At 43.3% G+C, this 11,440-nt stretch overlaps 1 pseudogene; it reads left to right on the plus strand.

The window, feature by feature from the left end:
* On the plus strand, positions 3,381-3,573 carry LOC108636784 (annotated as a pseudogene).

The raw sequence follows: 11,440 nt of genomic DNA on the forward strand, positions 1-11,440 counted from the left end.
CCTAATTTTTTAAATTTCACTGTGAAGTTTATTGTAAACACTAGACAGCTAGTTTCTTCTATTTATTAACAGTGATAGCTAACATTTATCAACAATGATAGCTAACACTGCTCTAAACAAGAGAAACAAGTAGCCAGATAATTTTTTAAATGAGTTAATTCCTATTTTATTCTCATTACAAGAGGAATCATAAAAGAATGAGAGGCACTATTTTTCCCCTTTGCTTTTCACTCTGCCTGGATGGTGGTGGTGGGTGGGGTTCAGCTAAGCAGACTCTTACATCCCTCTTATTTGAGGCCCAGAGACACAGAAGTCAAGCAGGCACCTGGCCAGAAGCCCCTCGCCCCCTAGGATCGCATCTGCACACAGAGACCTAAGAGGAGGGGGGCCTGCATGTGCTGCTGCCGGAGGCCGGGGCCCTTCTACCTGGAGCAGGGCGCGCCAGGGGAGGGGGAAACGGAGATGAGCAGAAAAGGTGGGTCCCATGAGGGGCTGCGGCCTGTGCACAGTTCCCAGGAGGCGCCCGATGAGCTGGAGTGAGATCTCTGTGCTCCGCTAGCCACCAGAACAGAACCAGCAGCCTGGGCCAGGACACCTCACCAGCACTGTTGGTGGCAGACTTCTAGAGCTTTTCTTCTGTTTTCTGGCACTTTGTGCGGATGGAAATTTTATGTGGTCCCGTGATGGGGGAAGGCAACCAGGCTCTACTGGCTCAGGAGAATCAATTGTTAAATTTTCAGGCCTTTCATGAGCTGGTTGGTTAAACACAGTCATTATTTTAGAATGAAATCATAAAAGCTTAAAACTAAATAAATTATATTAAATATAAAAAGCAATAAATACTTTAATTACTTCTTCAGTATTTGACTAAATTGGACTATAACTAAAATCTGTGCTGTTGGAGTCCTTTACCCTGGCCTATACCTGAATAGTAGAAATACCATCATGGGGATAGCCCTAGCCAACTCTGTGTGCAGTGATGCCATATTGGTAGCTTGGCACCAGCCTGGATGGCAGTGTTTACACCACAGAAATTAGCAACCCCTCAAATCAGGGCTTGAAGCTCTAAGACCAGGAATTAGCAAACTATGGCCCACATGACAAATCCGGCCCACCACCTGTTTTTATACATAAAATTTTATTCGAATGTAACCATACTCATTCATTTATGCCTTGTCAATGGCTGCTTTTCTTTCTGCAACAATGGAATTGTGTAGCTGAAACAGAGATATATACACTACTATGTAAAAAACAGATAACTAATGAGCAACTACTATATAGCACAGGACACTCCACTCAGTGCTCTGTGCTGACCTTAATAGGAAGTAAATACAAAAAAGAGGGGATATACAATTCACTTTGCTGTACAGCAGAAACTAACACAACATTTGAAAAGCAACTATACTCCAATAAAAATTAATTTAAAAGAAAGAAAGATGATATGGCCTGCCTACCTGGTCCTTTACAGAAAAATTTTGCTGACCCCCAGTTTAGACTTAAGAAAGCGATGGATAAAATGTTAATAATGGAAATTAAACTTAAAATCGTGTTTTATTTGTTGCCTGGAGTTGTGTTTGAGTAGCACAAAAAAAATTTTTTTTAATATTCTTTAATATTCAAAACTGTTTTCCAATTCAGTAAGGAAGATACTTATATCTACTGATGTTACAAATTAATGAAGTTCCAAAACACAGCTTTATTATATCACTTCCATATGACTGAGCAATAAAATTGAAACTATCAACTGATACCTGTATCCAAACTAAATCCAGCATCCCAGTTGTTAAATATTTAGCAACAAGAACATCACTGCATCCTATGACTGACTTGCACACCATTTTGGTGGATGACAGGGATTTCTGCTGACTCTGTCTGGTTTTCAAAAAAAAGAAAGGATTCTCACACATTTCTTGCAATTAAGTATTGTGGAACATATTTATAAACTGTAGTATTTAATATGTCATTGAAACTTCACAATGATATGATGAGTCTGGAATTATAAAGTCCATTCAATAGGTGGAACAGAGATTAAAAAGGTTAAAAAACATCATACAATGGTGAAGCTAGGATTTGCACTAGATTTCTTGAAAATCTGAACACACTGACTTCAAATTATACCTTTAGAAGGTACTGTTAGAGAAAATACATCATCTTTTTTTTTTTAAGCAACAGTGAACTCAGTTACACTTTAAAGTAAATTTGCATTTTATTCATTTCAATATCAATATACATGAAAAAGTTATATGTGGACCATTTATTCTATAGGCAGTGTTTGGATTCACCAACCCCTTGAAATAATTCAGCAGTGACCACAGAGCTCTGCAGTCAAATGCTGGAAACTTTGGAAACAATCACTATCATTTTTCTTTTTATTCATATTTTATTTATTTAACTGCTGCATGCTGCAACTAAGAAACAAAAGATCCTGTCGCTTATCCGTAAGATCCCTCTGCTGAGAGACCGAGTTCCCCACCATATTCTTGACCCGACTTTGCTCCCTTCCCCATAAACGGCTATTCACAGTCCTTCTGGAATAGGCATTGGCTTCTTTCGATATTCCATCCAGCCTGGATTGCAGTGTGGCCCCTGTGGAATGTCTTTCATGCTTTGGGGACCCTCCAGGGCAAAAAATTGAGGGTGGAATGGCTGCTTGCAGGGGCTCAGTGGTGAAAGAGAACAGACAGACTCAGGAAGTGGAAAGCAAGTCGGAGTGACCAAAGTAAAGGATTTCAGAAGGGAGGAATAAGAGCCCCGGGAACAGTTTTAAGTGGATAAGTTACAGGGTCTGATTCATGTTGTTTTTCTTTTTTTTTTTTTTTCTTAAATGATGTCACATCTGTGAACCACTGACTGTCAACATATCCAAAGCTTCACCTTCCGCCCAGAGACAAGGAGGCCCACACCAGAGGGCAGGAGAGCAGTGTGACCAGAAGCTTCTACAAAAAAAGTCAAGGAGGAATCCAAGTGTGACAGGCCCCAGCAAGTGTGGGGCCATAAGCCCACAGCCAGGGCTCAGAAGGCAGGTGCAGGCAATGCGGCGTCGCCTGGGGATCTGGGCCGGGTGGCTGACCGAGGGGCTGCTGTTGCCAGCTCTATCTGGTGTGCAGCCCAAGAGCCTGAGCGGAAGAGCCAAGTGTAAAGGGATATTCTGGACAACAGTGAAAACTCCATTATCCAGAAAATCAAATTCTTGGTTTTTCTCTTTTGCTTTCTTGGGTCATTAATAGGTGTGGTTTTGACAACAATGGACTAAAAAAAAAAAAAAATATATATATATATATATATATATATATAAAATGAACTCAGTAATGCTCAAAAGTTATTTAATTCAAGAAGGTGAACAGTCCTATGGCAGGGTCTGGGGAGGGGCAGCAGGCACCATGTTGGGCCGAGAAGGTGGCAGAAGAAGCTGCTGAAGCAGCTCAAGAAGCAGGCCAAGGACATGGACAAGGAAGACAAGGCATCAAGGGGAAACAGAAGGAGGGGCAGAAGACACTCAAGGAGCTAAAAGCAAAGGCTGCGGTGAAAGGCTCCCTGGCCACGGGTGGAATTAAGAAATCTGACAAAAAGTAAGCTGTTCCTTGTGCTCGAGGCTGTGATGACCCTTAGTTCCATTCCTGCTTAAACATCTGGATTCCCAGCCATGATATCTGTTGCCACCTATAGCTGGAATCCAGTGTTGTCTTGGCACCTACTGTACATTTAAGAACAAGCTTTTGTTTAAAGAAAAAAATAGGTGAATAATCTGGACAAAAGAATCACGGAGGGGGAAACCGCATTATTCTTTATATCTGCACCGTGTGTGATGCCAAGTCCTTGCTACACATTAAGCCCCCATTCCTCTGTGCGGTAGTGAAGTTCAGATGAGTGTTCATTTACTGCAGAGAGAATAGGAGGGCAAGTAAGTCCCCACCGCCACCCCTCCACCACCCTCCAGGAAATGTGGAAGGAAGGCAGGGAAGAGGCTCAGATGCTGGACTGCGTTATTGGATGAGTAGAATCTTCTTGCAGTGGCACCCCACTCCAGTACTCCTGCCTGGAAACTCCCATGGACAGAGGAGCCTGGTGGGCTGCAGTCCATGGGGTCGCTAAGAGTCGGACACGACTGAGCGACTTCACTTTCTCTTTTCACTTGCATGCACTGGAGAAAGAAAACGGCAACCCACTCCAGTGTTCTTGCCTTGAGAACCCCAGGGACGGGGGAGCCTGGTGGGCTGCCGTCTATGGGGTCGCACAGAGTTGGACACGACTGAAGCAGCTTAGCCTCAGCAGAATCTTCTTGCGTATCTTACCCTTGAAATGAACGCACGTCCTGAACAGAAATAAACCTGGGCAAGGTGCTGTGCCCTCCTCAGCCGTGTTTTGCCTACCAATTCCCTGCCTCATCACTAGGGTCTCACACATGCTCCTAACGTTACACTGAAAACAATGTCAGAAGAGTCGCCGGTGATCACCTCATTGCCAAATCCTCTGGCTCCTTTTAAGTTCTTATTCTCCTTCGTTTCCATAACACTAGACTACCTACCCTTGTAACCAGGCCTCTGTCAAAAAAAAAAAAAAAAAAAAAAAACAGAATGATTTGATGTCTACAATATGCAGATTGAAGGAGAGGCAGGAGGCCAAGACAATATTAGTGTTTCAAGTGTGTGTCTGAAACGTGTTGCCAAAACAGAAACTGGGAAGTGGGGAGGGAAACGTGGTTCGAAGGGGGAGAGTTGAGATCCGTTCAGCGGGTTCTTGGAGACAGAGAAATCCAAATCAGGGCAGGGGGGCCCTTGAGACAAAAAGAATTGCACAAGTCCTCAGAAACAATGCAGCCCCGTAGAGAGAAAAGATAGGCCGCTCTGAACTCCGCCCCTCTCCCTGCCGCCCACAGACAAGTCTTGCTGAAACAAGGCTTATTTTCTCTAGTTCGACACTGGCTCCTTGTTGACTACATTCTCAAGGCCTCTCCGCCTGCCTACCCAGGTCCCATGAAAGCCTCTCATTTACCCACTCAATTGGAAGCTGCCCTCAGACAGCAGGGCCTGCGTTGGGCGGGGCATCTCTCTCACCTGGAGGGGCTCCCTTCTCTCCTGCCCAGAAGGTGGGTCTGCTTATTTCAACCTTCTCTCCCACCCTCCACAGCCTCCAGCTCTCATTCTTTCCCCCTGCCTTTTCTCGGGAATCAGCAGGAGCACAGAACTGATTTCTTTAAGACTTCCTCTGTTTTCCTCTCCCTTTGCCTGAGTGCTCACTTTTTCCCCAACTGTATTGACAAGAGAGCTGTCTTTCACCACATCTGTGATTCTCTGACACACCCTGAGGTCAAGCAAGCAGGGAATATATTTTTGGCTGATTGACTGAGAGCCTAATATGTCAAAATGTGCCTCGGTAAAACTAAAAAAAACTGATCATTTGCAGTATCAAAGGAGTTCCTGTTTGCAGAAATGAAATTATCCATTATATATTCTTTTTATTGTGATAAAATAGAATAACATAAAATTTACCACTTTAAAGTGTACAGTTCAGTGGCATTGAGAACATTCACTCTGCTGTGCATATATATAGCCATCTCCAGAACTTCTTTCATCTCTCCAAATTGAAACTCTGTACCCATGGAACAATAATCCTCATCTCTTCCCCACCCCAACGCATCTGGCTGGGGCTATCTACTTTTTGTCTCAATAAATCTGACTCCTTTAGGTACCTCATCTATGCGGAATTACAGAGTACTTGTCTTTTTGTCACGGATCCATTCCACTTAGCATAATGTCTTCAAGATGATTGCATATCCTTTCAGCTAGCTCCCAGCTTGACTCAAAATTCATTCATTTCTAAACATTTGACAACTGGTATGGGAAGGACAGTGACCACGTGGAAAGAAATTAGGACTAAACAGAACAGGTGTGGGCCACAAAGGACCCAAACCCCTACCCCATTTTCAAACTGGAACTCTTGCACAGCTTCTCAAAGACATATCTCCTTTGGAATATAAGGAAGACCATATCTGAAGAGATTGTAGTGGAAGAAACAGTTCTGTGCCCAGCGTGGTATAAATTCTTTATCATCTCATTTAATCTTCAGGACAACTCAGTGAGTCACAACCATATTATCTTCATTTTACAGATGAAGAAACCAAAGCTTTAAGAGGCCAAGTAATTTGCCCCAAATCACAGCCAGTAAATACTGGAGTTGACACTCAAAACACTCACACTGATGTCTATTTGACCCCAGACGCCTCTCCTTTAAACACCCAATGCTTACTCCCCAGGGCCCCACTCCACCTGGAAGAAAGGAAAACCAGGAGATCAACTCGATAATCCAAAAGTGAGACCTGAAAAGAATGGCTTGTAGTATTTAAGAAAAGCATGCTGAGAAGGTGACTTTAAAACAGGCTGAGTGTATAAATTGTGATCAGACTATTAAAGTCTCTTTTAAAGAAAGAACAAATGTACTTCAAGGGTAACAGAGGAATCTCATTATTAGATGGGTTATCATAAAGGTTGCGAGTCCCCTTCCCCCAGAGACTGCAGGAGGAGAGGCGGGAACCTGTCGAGATCAGGCTGCCTAGAGGCAAAGAGGTGAACCAGGCAGTCTAGGGGGACTCCCCCAGCATCAGAAGTCCCCGAGGTAATTCTAGTGAAGCTTTTGAGTTCCTGGAAGAAAGCCTTCCTAGAAACACTAGGTAAGTGTCATAAATATGCATGTGTATTTTATCCTCTGTCATCAGTATAGTCCTACCGGGTGGGGTGCATGTCTGACACTTTCAAAATTTAAGGGGCAATGTCCCCTTTGATTGCAGGGCGTTCTGCAGTGAACTAACTTTCAAACTAACTCCAACTTGCATTCGAGCAGTGTCTTTTAAATTCAGACTGAATGGTAAGTGTGCCTTGAAGTGAATATTTCACTGAACAGGGAAGATGCTAGCTTTTCATTTTAATGTCCTTACAGCTGGTTCGATATGCATTGCCTCAGAGGCTGAGTTTGTCAAGATATGTAAACAGCAAAACCCAATGTGCTTTTCTGGGAATGACCCGGGCTACTGAGGCAGATGAAGTGTATGGAAGGTGACTCCCAGGACATTTTACACACAGGACTTCTTTAAGAGGAAAAATGAAACTGAGAGCATGCGCATTCCCAGCGACAGGACACATGTAAACACAGCCGGCATTTTCAGGGATAAATCTCTGGTCAGAGATGAGATTTGTTTCTAGAACAGACACATCACTTTTATCTTATATTCATTCTGCCAAATTCTTTAAGCCTCTATGGCCCATGCTCAATTTCCACTCTTTCTGTGGTTGTAAAGGGATTCCAAGCGAGGTCCACCTCCTTCTACCAACCATTTAATTTGAGAAGGGAGCTTGTCGGCCACTGCCAGCACATCTGTCTCCTTCTGGGTCCTCCGCCCCACCCCCAAACCTCCTCATCTGTCTGCATGCTTCCTACGGCCTCTGAGATAACCTCACCTGAGGCTTTACCCAGAGTCTCATTGTTTAAAAATGCTATTTCTTATGTCATAATTATGTAAACATCTGTGTGGATTCAGACTGATATTTGCTCATCTTTATGCAAAAATGGAACTGGCTCCAATGTAGTGCTGTTAGGGTAGGGCAGGGGAGGGGTGGAAAATAATAGAGTAATTTCTGTGAATATTGAAATGTGGAAATTCTATCTTCTACAAATGTGGTTATACTGAATCCTGAGGATGAATGTCTTTCTGGCATTTATGGAGCAACTGATGTCAACAATGTACTTCTCATCTTAGAATACTGTCTTTTTGGGACATATTCATTGTATTGATGAAAGCATAGGAAGCTTTTGAACTATCGGCATTTTTTTATTAAGAGAAGTCAGAATATATATATATGTGTGTGTGTGTGTGTGTGTGTGTGTATGTGTGTGTGTATATATATGTATATATATACACACATCCCCCAAAATCGACCACGCAAGGCAATCCAGTTATTTCAGCTACCTTTTCAATCATGAGAGACAGAGCAGTACCAGGAAAAAAACTAATGATATAGAAATACACAGTGACTATTAAGACGAACAGAAGATCAGACAGTTAGGTCATGACCCGGCCATTCTGGGGGATGCCTTCTATCTTCTCCCAAGAAGACATTAACACATTTACATTCATGTACCACCAAGCTATGGTTTTTCCAGTGGTCATGTATCAATGTGACAGTTGGACTGTGAAGAAAGCTGAGCACCGAAGAATTGATGCTTTTGGACTGTGGTGTTGGAAAAGACTCTTGAGAGTCCCTTGGACTGCAAGGAGATCCAACCAGTCCATTCTGAAGGAGATCAGCCCTGGGATTTCAATGGAAGGACTGATGCTAAAGCTGAAACTCCAGTACTTTGGCCACCTCATGCAAAGAGTTGACTCATTGGAAAAGACTCTGATGGAGGGATTGGGGGCAGGAGGAGAAGGGGACAACAGAGGGTGAGATGGCTGGATGGCATCACTGACTTGATGGACATGAGTCTGAGTGAACTCTGGGAGTTGGTGATGGACAGGGAGGCCTGGCGTGCTGTGATTCATGGGGTCGCAAAGAGTCGGACATGACTGAGTGACTGAACTGAACTGAACCACCAAGCTGCTGAATGGCTATCATTTACGCAGCTAGATTAAATGAGTAAAGATAACCTCCCAGAAATTCACCCCAAAACCAAAGCCAAACTTAAAATCCATAGTTAGTGTTCATGGTGGGGATTGTAGCATTGGTTTCTGGTAGACTTCTAGACTTCCAAACTTGATGTTGTCTGTTCTATTATAGCGTCATGGGGGAGTCATGACAATTACCATACAGAAGAAGGTAACAGAGACAAAATGGGACTCACAAATTTGGAGACAACATTTCCTCTTGAGGTTGAACTATAAAATTGATATCTGCAGACCAAAGAGACATGCAGAGTCTCCTAAAACTAGAGAAAGAAAGACCCACAGGCTTGTAGGACATGACTGTCAACTGACTAATGAGGTTAAATATCTAAAGAAAGAATACATCAGTCAGGAGGGATGGACGGTCATGGAAAGATAGAAAAGAGGCTCCTGACTTGACTGAGAGGGGCGAGCTGCCTGGTCCAGACACCCAACAGCCATCCCAGGGGCAGGCCAGCTTCTCTGAGAAAGATGACTAGGGTGGGTTCTCAGAGCCCCTTGTTAGGAGTCCATGCTCACCTGCAATCTTCTGAATATAATGCACCTTCCCAGTCACAGACACATTTCAAAACAATAAATAAGCATTTTGGTCCGCACGTAAGCCTTCCAGACTGGGTTAATGTGGGTCCATCCCCATGAGACAGAGCCACTGGAAACTGTCTTCCTCCATTTTTCAGTCTTTCTCCATTTCTCAAAACAATGAACGCACATGATATACAAGAGTAAACATATAAGGCACTGTTGATTATTCTATACAAATCACTGTGACAATACCACAAGGGCAACAATAAGAATAAAAGTGTTCCATTTGGGGGAGAAATGTCTAGTAAATTCCCCATTTCGTCATCTTACTGACAGTTTGAATGCAGAACTGGAATTTTCTATTTTATGTTTATTTTGTCCTTCACAATGCCTGGCCCAGTGCTGGGTGTATGAGCTTGCAGATAGGTGTTAGTTTATCAAGTGAGTAAAGAGCAGCAGCTGAACGACATATTACCACCACTGCAACTGCATGACGCAAAGTAAGCCTCAGACACCAGTGGCCCCCAACGGATGGTCCTGACATCCAATCAGAACCCAGGCCACTGCTGTCCCCAGAGGGCAGACAGCTGGGTCACTTGCTGTGTCTCTCTCAGCCACATACTCTTTGGGCTCCGGCAAAGCATGTGAAGGAGGAGGAATTCCTGGGGACACAGGGGTCTGACGGTGAGCTCACACGTGCTCACCCTGGACGTCTACTGAGTCACTGCTGGTACGTGGCCATCTCTGCGTTTAGACGTGACTGTAAGTGCCGCAGTGAGAAAGCATTGTCAGTTCTCCCTGTTCACTGGGCGAGAAAAGATTTTTCATTTCATACATCATTTACAACTTGCTGCTGTGATTCTAAAAAACCAGTGGGCTTTATCAAGTTAATGAGCAAGAAAAACATATTTGGTGAGCGTGTTAATTTTCTGAATGTTCTGTGGAGCCCAGGACATTAGGCAACGTGCACAGGGCAGCTGGGCACACCAGGGAGCCCCTGTCCCCTCAGATTCATTCCACTCGGCTACGGGGGCACCTGGCTATTTACCAATAAGTCAGAAAATGGGTCTTAATTGAAACTGAACAGCAAAGGCGTCATTCACTTTGCATTCTCTGTACCATCTCCACCTGGGAACATTTAGGACCTTGGGCAAAAGTCACCATTAACCTGAGGTCCTCTTCCACCTGCCAGTCTTCACAGCAAGAAAGAGGAACAAGTCAGCGGCTACGAGGACAAATCAGGTCAAAAAAGGGAAGAGAGCTCACTGAGCCTCCGAGCTTGGGATCTGTTAAATGATATAAGGTAATCTGTCTAAAGAATGATGTAGTAATGAAGGTGAAAGCCCAGACAACTGGATGAAAGGGCTTTGTCAAAAGACCAGAATAAGACAGTGAAATAAGTCTTAATTTATCAGAGGATCCTTTTAGAGCTCTTATTCTTATCTATCAAAATCTCTGATACTCTGGCCTAGTTAAATACATCTCAGAATTAACCTGCCTGTAAAACCACTGGACCAAGAGCATCACATCACATTGTACAGTTTCTCTTTGAGGTTCAACTTAAGTTGGACATTTAAGATTGATCCCCAGCAAGTAAATGGCACTGACAAAAATGCATACCCAGAACAGACAGGGCATGGATATATTTTTCTCATCTCTTTCCACACATGGAAGATGAGTAGATTTGGGTCTTAAGAAAGATAGGGAGATGTTTGAGCTATTCCACTATTAAGTGGAAACATAAAATGACAGCTGCCACTTCATGGCTTAGAATATTCACCATAAAATTGACAATGAGTAGGGACAATATTTTAGTGTTATTCAATTCATTTGAAGATAGTCAATTTGTGGACTGCCACCTATCACGAAGATAACCAGTCATAAACACATACATGTGTGCACATACGCACGCACGTGCACGCACACACACACACACACACACACACACACACACACACTTCAAAACTCCCAAGGAGCCTGAATATGGTAGATGGCAGGGGAGACAGAAACTGACTATTTTCTAGATAAGACCAAATGCAAAACAGTCTATTTCAGAAAAGATACAAAAGAAGTATCACTATTTGGGAGAGGAACATATTTGTGTTTTGTTGAAGAGTAGAAATACAGGAAACAGTTTTGTACATAATATTTAACAGCATTTTGTATTCTTTTTTGCTGCAATTGTGATAAACCTCTACTTAACAAGACACCCAGTTTGTAGTAACTGAGACCACAGCCAAGCTATTATCTCAGGAAGACTGGGAC

Source organism: Capra hircus, chromosome 9 (genome assembly GCF_001704415.2).
Source record: "Capra hircus breed San Clemente chromosome 9, ASM170441v1, whole genome shotgun sequence".
In the NCBI taxonomy this organism is placed as follows: Eukaryota; Metazoa; Chordata; class Mammalia; order Artiodactyla; family Bovidae; genus Capra; species Capra hircus.